The sequence below is a fragment of the Vulpes lagopus genome, chromosome 1 (assembly GCF_018345385.1).
Source record: "Vulpes lagopus strain Blue_001 chromosome 1, ASM1834538v1, whole genome shotgun sequence".
In the NCBI taxonomy this organism is placed as follows: domain Eukaryota; kingdom Metazoa; phylum Chordata; class Mammalia; order Carnivora; family Canidae; genus Vulpes; species Vulpes lagopus.
The window spans coordinates 101086843-101094766 of NC_054824.1; the positions used below are offsets into that span (position 1 = coordinate 101086843).

At 32.4% G+C, this 7924-nt stretch overlaps 1 non-coding gene across 1 annotated transcript; it reads right to left on the minus strand.

Annotated features, from left to right (window-relative positions):
* Positions 1-1406: 1406 nt before the first annotated feature.
* LOC121474818 lies at positions 1407-1511 on the minus strand. The gene has a single exon (XR_005983540.1). It is a non-coding gene; the product is annotated as a U6 spliceosomal RNA (small nuclear RNA).
* Positions 1512-7924: the final 6413 nt, after the last annotated feature.

The following is a 7924-nucleotide window of genomic DNA, read 5'->3' on the forward strand; positions in this document are numbered from 1 at the left end:
TAATGAACAGCGAAGATGACAGGAAAGGTAAAGAGGTTGTATTTCTTTAGTACGTGATAAGGAATCTCTACACATCTGAACAAGGACATGAAGCAACACAAAGTATATTTGATAGAGTGATGAAGAAAAGTATTATCATTCATAATGGAAGAGTACCTGAATTCATCCAAAAGAGAAGTATTTTGATAAATTATTGGATTATGGACAAAGGAAAATTGGGCCTTTGAGTTATAGTTGTACAATACACATGCTGGAGAACCTTTTTGGAGAATGCCAAAAAGAAAAAATTCTACAATTATGAAAATAGAATATAAAACATAAATTATGGAACTTGAATTGCTGGTTCAAATATTATCCATATTTGAATGATTTCAATATATAGTACCAAAGTCTCCTTGCAAAATACTATACTGATCACATTCCAATCATTAGTGATGGCCGATCATTTCCAAAACACTGTATATACTACCTCAATTAATTAAAAAAAATTTAATCTATTTTTTCTCTTTCATTTTCTTGAAATATAACTAACCTATATCATTGTATATTGGTTTAGATACTAGTATATTAAAATGATCTTGGTATACTCTCATATACATGTGATTTCTTTGTTTCAAAAAAACCTATTCATATATTTTTTCCATCAGGATATTGATACTTAGCCACTGATTTGCAATAATTTCTTTTGTAAAAATACTTATTATTTTTATGTATATTTATGTGTACTTTATGACCTTATGAATTAATATAAATAAAATTATTTTTTAAATTATCTGGTAGAGAGGTTAAATGGAAAATAATATTGCCTCTACCCATATTAGTTAGTTTTAAATTTGGCTGCATATATCTAATATAACTCCAACACTGATTGTAGAGAGTTTAATTTCTCCATGTGTAAAAGTACTGGCATAGATATGAAAGCGTGGTGGCTGTACGTGTTTGTAAGAGACTTGGACTAAATTCAATGGTCTGTTGTGTCATTTAAAGACAGTGACCTGGGCTTATTTGAGTCAAGATGTCTTTTGAGGCTCTAAATTAATAACTTGGTGCATTGACTTACTTGATTTTTGCATACTTTGTATAAACTACTTGGTCACACTATATTTTCTTTATATATAAAGTTGCAGTCACATGTGTGGTAGAGAGAAGGGCGGGATTCATAAAAGGCAGTGTGTAGATATGCAGTGTGAGCTTTACTCCACACCATCCATTAGGTAATTTCTTTCTTTCTTTCTTTCTTTCTTTCTTTCTTTCTTTCTTTCTTTCTTTCTTTCTTTCTTTCTTTCTTTCTTCTTTCTTTCTTTCTTTCTTTTCTCTCTTTCTTTCTTTCTTTCTTTCTTTCTTTCTTTCTTTCTTTTTCTTTTTTTCTTTCTTTCTCTCTTCTTTCTTCTTTCTTTCCTTTCTTTTAAAAGATGGAATGCTTCACAAGTTTGAGTGTCATCCTTGTGAGGGGCCATGCTAATCTTCTCTGTATCATTACAGTTTTAGTGTGTGTGCTGCCAAGTGAGCATACCACTGGGTAATTTCTATTGTCAACCATTGTTCTTCATGAGGTGGCATTTAAAATGCAACAGAGACCAATACACGGATCAGCACTTAAAGGGATGAGCACGAAACTTTGGTCTATAGATGCAATTCCTTGATCAAGCGAGTTAGGCAATGTTGAGGGCTGTGGTTTTCATCCTTGCAGAAAATATGGGTCTTAAAAGCTGAGAATGTCACTGTTAGAGGGCTTTGTTGAAGAAATAAAAGATAGCTTTCATTAAAAAGAAAAAAAGTTGTGATAAATTTGCTAATATTAAAACAAATTATTTTTATAGCCCACTTAGGAGTGGGTGAATCTGAGCTGGTTTTTTTTTTTTTTGAATAAGTGAATTTGAGTTTCATTGTATCACATATTGTTATGCACAAATGCAATGATTTAAAATAGTTTAAATATTCCAAAATACAGGCACTCAATTTGGCTTTTCATTTGGGCCAGGAGGTGGCTGCTTGGGTGCCTCAAAAACAGGCATGCCCAGTATCTAGTGGTGAACAAAGGCCTCAGGATGGGGGCATGGTTCTGAAGCTGAGACCTTAGCTTTAAATATATCTTTATATATCTTTAAATATATTTAAATATCTTTCCCCTGTGTTGGGAAGCTAACCCTTCCTTTCAGCCTAATGTCTTGTCCAATACCTCTCCTGTCCGTATATAAACTGTCTTGTGAAGTCCAGTTCCATAAATCTAGTCTATCTATAGACATCTCTGCTGCTTTGTTTCTGGCTCCCCAAGTCCTATCCCTGAAAGAGTAATTTCCCTGGGCAACTGTAGTCTTGTTCTCTTACCATATTTTCCTGAGTTAACTGGGATTGTAGGTAGACTTTTTATCCAGCTCCTTTTGTTCATTAAATCTTGATACTTAAAAGCTCAGACTAGGGAACAAACAGTGAATTAATGCACCCATAAAAACTCTGCTTTTAAAAACCTGGTTATCCCAGTATGTTTCCAAAATTTATCTAAAGACCTGATTGATTTATTTCTTCTCTGTGGTAACTTTGATATGATATTTTTCATGGGCCAAAAAGGAAATGTCATGAAAGCACTAGAGGCCATTATTTGAGAAGGGAAGTGAGGAAGGAGATAAGATGGAAAAAATAAAACTTGCTATAATTCCTCTAAATTCTTTTTTAATATTTTAAACAAATCTTATATTGATAGCATTTTTTAAAAATCATTGATAACTTTTTATGGTGAGGATAAGCCTGGATATAAGAAATTGGTATTCAATCAAAATTATTCTGAAATCTTACTCTAAATTTGGATAATAATTCAATAGAAATTTTCAGTACTATTTTTGGTGTCTTTTCTCCTTCATTCTAGATATTTTCTCGTATACCTCCATGGACTAGATGTGTATACAGTAAATATTTATCTTGCCCTCTTATAATTTTTTATGACTATTTTGTTCCATCAGAAGCCAAGTAGAAGGAGAGGATCATTGGCTTTGGCATTTATGAAGAGCACAAGATGACTTGCAAAATACAGAGAAATCTTTGGTGAATATTCTTAAGACTCAAACACCATCTTCAATTTTTTTCAATACTTATTAAAGATTTATTTATTTATTTATTTATTTATTTATTTATTTATTTATTTATTTACTGGGGGCAGAAGGAGAAGGAGAGAGAGAATCTTAAGCAGGCTCCCCACTATGCACAGAGCCAGGACCTCAGCACTGAGCAGGATCTCATTCCCCAGAAATCATGAGCTGAGCCAAAATCAAGGGTCCCATACTCAATGGAGGAACCACCTATGTGCCTCTGTAACTTCAGTATTTTATCATTACCCAACACAGTATTGACTATTCTTTTTTATCCTAATATGACATGACATGCATAAATGAATGTTCTCACTGTTTTCCCGTACCAGTTCTCTTATAATTCTGGAGGCCAGAAGTCTAAAATAGTCTTCAGGATTGAATTTCTTCCTTAGCCTCTAAAAAAGAATATGTTCCATTGCCTTTTCTAGCTTCTATGGACTGCCTGTGTTCTTTGGGTTGTGGTTCCATCCTTTATCTTCAAAGGAACTAGAGTAGCATCTTCTAAACCTCTCTCTGCTTCTGTTGTCATAGCAATTTTTCTCTAGTTACGACCTTCCTATCTCCTCTTATAATGACCCTTGTGATCATGTTGGGCCTACACCAATAATCTTAGATAATTATACTATCTCAATATCCTTAACCTAATCACATCCATTTGTGAAGTCTTTTTTTTTTTTTTTTTTTTTTTTTTACATGGAAGATAATATATACTGGTTCTTAGGATTTTTCAGGACATCATTTAGGAATAGGGACATTATACAATCTAGAACCAAGAGTCATTCCTTCCCTAGAGGGTAAAGTCTAATCTTTTTTATCATACTTGCTATCTTCATTGGATAGTTCTATGTATATATCCCTTTTCTTATTCTTTGTCACTTTTATACTGAGGGATATTTTTCAAGAAAATAAAGAAAATAAATAGGAAGAACCTATCCATTTTATCACCAAAATAGTGGACTTCATAGTGGGATCATTTTCTACTTATGGGAATTAAAATAAGATATTGTTTGGAAAAATGGGAAAGAGAAACCAAAATGGCCACTAGAAATATTGGGAGAAGGATGATAAGGTCAAGGATATCAACTTGAGAAGAACAAAGGAGATGAATAGAAGGAACTCAAAGGATGACCTGTTTCTGAGTTTTGCCAGCACTTTACTCCACCAACTCATTATTTTTCAAATACCAATTGGTTCAGAATCCTGGTTTACTATAAATTCTCCTAAAACAAGCTGAGGGTTTTTGGATACATTGTGTTATATGGGTGCATGAAGAGTTACACTGAATGCAGACCATGACGAATTAGACTAATCCTTGGGATACTCCCCTATGAATAGCAACAATGATGGACAGGATTGATAGGTATAGTATCATTCATGGTTCTTAACTCAGAGCACTTTTTGATTTTATGTCTCAGTATTTTCCTCCCCAAATACTCTATTGCAACAATATTGTTATGTAATAGTTCTACAGTGGTAGGAATACTCATTTTTAAAAAATATACACATTTCTACTGTCCAAATTGTTCTTTCTTTTTTGTCTGCCTATCTTCAATATATCTTCCTAAAAGAATGTCTGTAAGTTCAAGTTTCCTGGACATTATAGTTTGAAATTTTTTTCTAAAATAACTTGTTCAAAAAAATTAAGTTAAATAACAAAATAAAATCATTTGTTAACTTATTCATACCCAATTCAACTATTTCATAACTAGAATGAGTAGAGAGGATATTGTGGAGTTATTTATAAATCTAAAAGTTAAACATATTTTTATCTCATCTCTAGCTCTACCTGGATGCCCTCAAAGAGAGAATTAATAAAATTGTTTATGTATATAAATACCATGATACATAAATAATGTCTTTCTTCATAATAAATGAACTTTATTGGAAATTTAGATCAATAAACATTATGGTACTACATGTTTATTGTAAACTTGTAAACTTTATGTTTACAAGATCACTTGTAGTGACAGAACAGCAATTAAAATAACATTTTCTTGGTTATAATGATGGCTGAGAGAATTAGGGGAGATCCAGCTATAATAAAAAAATTTAAGTGATACACCTAAAAATGCTAGGGTTGATATAGCACTAAATAATAAAAAGAAATTGGCATTGTGCTTTTTTGCTATAACGTTAATCATATTCATATTTGGAAAAATTTTAAATTCTTCATATGAAAAAATGTTTTAATTTTATTTCCAGTTGCTGACTCTGTTAATGCACTGTTGTTTTTCTAATTACTAAATCTTAAGGTAAACCTTATATTTGAATAGTCTTCAAATCCTTTTCATCCTGGTGCATAACAAACCTCTGACCTACCTTTCCAGTTCATCTGTTTTCTTCTAAAAGCAAGTCCTCACTGCCATTGGCTTAAATTAATTTGATATCAAGCAACCAAATTCCAGATGTCTAGTTATAATTATATTTTAACTATAATTTAATCCAAAGTTTTCTTATAAATTTGTTGAATTTTCTTTCCTAACATCAAGTCAAATTACAACATTTGCCTAACCAAAAATACTGTGATTACTAGTTGTCTTACTAAAACTCCAAAATCTACAACTGAAGGCTTTTATAGTCTGCTTTCATAAAATATACCTAAGATATCATCTTTTTAATTTTTACTAAATCTATGTCCCTTACAACTGGAAGATTACACGAATATATTTGAGTATTCATAATGTACCAGGTAAGGTTAATGGCACTTAGCATGACAAATCTCCTATCATATCTACGGTTGACACTAGACTTTGGCATAGAATGTTTAAATTACTTGTACAAAGTTACACAACCAGTTGATGGTAAAATTTGAATTTTTCTTGGCATCTGCTTGAAATCCTGTGCCCTTAACCACCAAAGCTTCATAGGTACTGTTAGGCAGATGCAAATTGTTTTGGGACTAAGCACAAAACTACTTCATATAAAAAGCATAATATGTAATTTTCTGTACTTCTTGAAGCACCTTGTTTCATTAGGTGTACAATTTTGGCTATTACATTACATGATAAAGACCCTGACTAAGTCTATTTTAGCTTTTAGGAAAGTTTTTTATTGGCTGATGTTGAGTTTTATACATATGCCCTTGCTAGGATTGTATCTATAATGTTTTGGGACACCTGGCTAATTCAGCGAAATAACTCAAAGATATTGAAACTGCCTCAGTATATACACATACACACTATTAGACTGATTGACATTTTTCAATTTTCAGATAAGTGTAATGTGTGGATGTAGTATCTTATCATTCTGTCATTAGGTTTAATGATATTGCCACAAAGAATTCGATACTTGTAGAATTATCATGCCAGTATCCTATTTCTTAGCATCTTAAAATTCATCAAGGTGTTCCAGTTTCTGTTCCTCTCTCATCCCATAGGATGAGAGTGGAACAGCTGTTGTCAATTCATAGCATATGGACTTATCTTTTTCATTACAATATATTTCCACTTGAGTACATTGGAAGCTCTTACAATGAAGTGTTTTCTTCATAATCCAAATAACTGGAATTTGAAAAGACCTACTAAAAAGAGATGCATAATTTGTCAGTTGCTGCATTTCCTTAAAATGTTCTAGAATTTATAAATGCTTGAAAATATATAATAAGTACTGCTATGTGTTTCCATGATGCTTTAGGAGAAAAAAAGTTAATTACATATTTACATGGCAAAGCCATATGTTTGATAGCTGACTTTTGGCATGAAAAGGAATCCCTTTGATATCAATTATTGCTTTAGGGAGGTTTGGGAAAAACCTGCATTTGAAAAGGCTGACAAAGGAAATCAATGATAAGCTTCTCATGATGAAAGACTTTTTCTTCAATTTTACTGTGTCAAAACATCTTTATTTTTTATTATTTTTATTTTTTAAAGATTTTATTTATTCATTCAGAGACACACAAAGAGAGAAAGAGGCAGAGACACAGGCAGAGGGAGAAGCAGTCTCCACGCAGGGAGCCTGACGTGGGACTCAATCCGGGGACTCCAGGATCACGCCCTGGGCTGAAGGCAGGGGCTAAACCTCTGAGCCACCCAGAGGTCCCTCAAAAACATCTTTAGCAATGAAATAGCAGCAAAGCTTTCCTTTTTGTTAGGTGATCAATAAAGTCTTTTTTATAATTAATTTACTTATTTCACATTTTCTAAATGTGAAATCTAAATTTAATATACTCTGTTAAATTTTCAGTCTTTTAAGTTTAACAAATTACTACTGAATGCTATCTTGGTATTTATAGCTACAGACAAAATATTTGACATAACCAAACAAATGATAACAAAATCTGCTACTTATAGTGTTTCAAATTAAAATACTGAATTAATATTATTTGACACCAGAATAAGAGCCTCATGAAAGCAAACATATTTGTTTATTTACTGCTATACTCTATGATCTAGAATAAATATAGTGTATTTCAAGAGCATAAGTACTTGTTGCATGACTTGAGGAAATTGTAGGAATATCATTAAGAAAAGTTAGATCTTGGCGGATCCCTGGGTGGCTCAGCGGTGGCTTTCGCCCAGGGTGCGGTCATGGAGTCCCAGGATCAAGCCCCACGTCAGGCTCCCTGCATGGAGCCTGCTTCTCCCTCCTCCTGTCTCTGCCTCTCTCTGTCTCTCTATCATAAATAAATAAATAAAATCTTTAAAAAAGAAGAAGAAGAAAAGTTAGATCTTGAGTGGTGAATGAATGATAGGCATTTTTGCCCTCTCCAAAGTAAGAACATTTGCCATTCATTAAGTCATTGAGTTTTTTTTTTAAAAAGTCCTCTTACTGTATCTTCTTATTAGGGTGGGGAATTTATTATTTTTATTAAATATCTTCAAAATCATTAAGACATTTTAAAA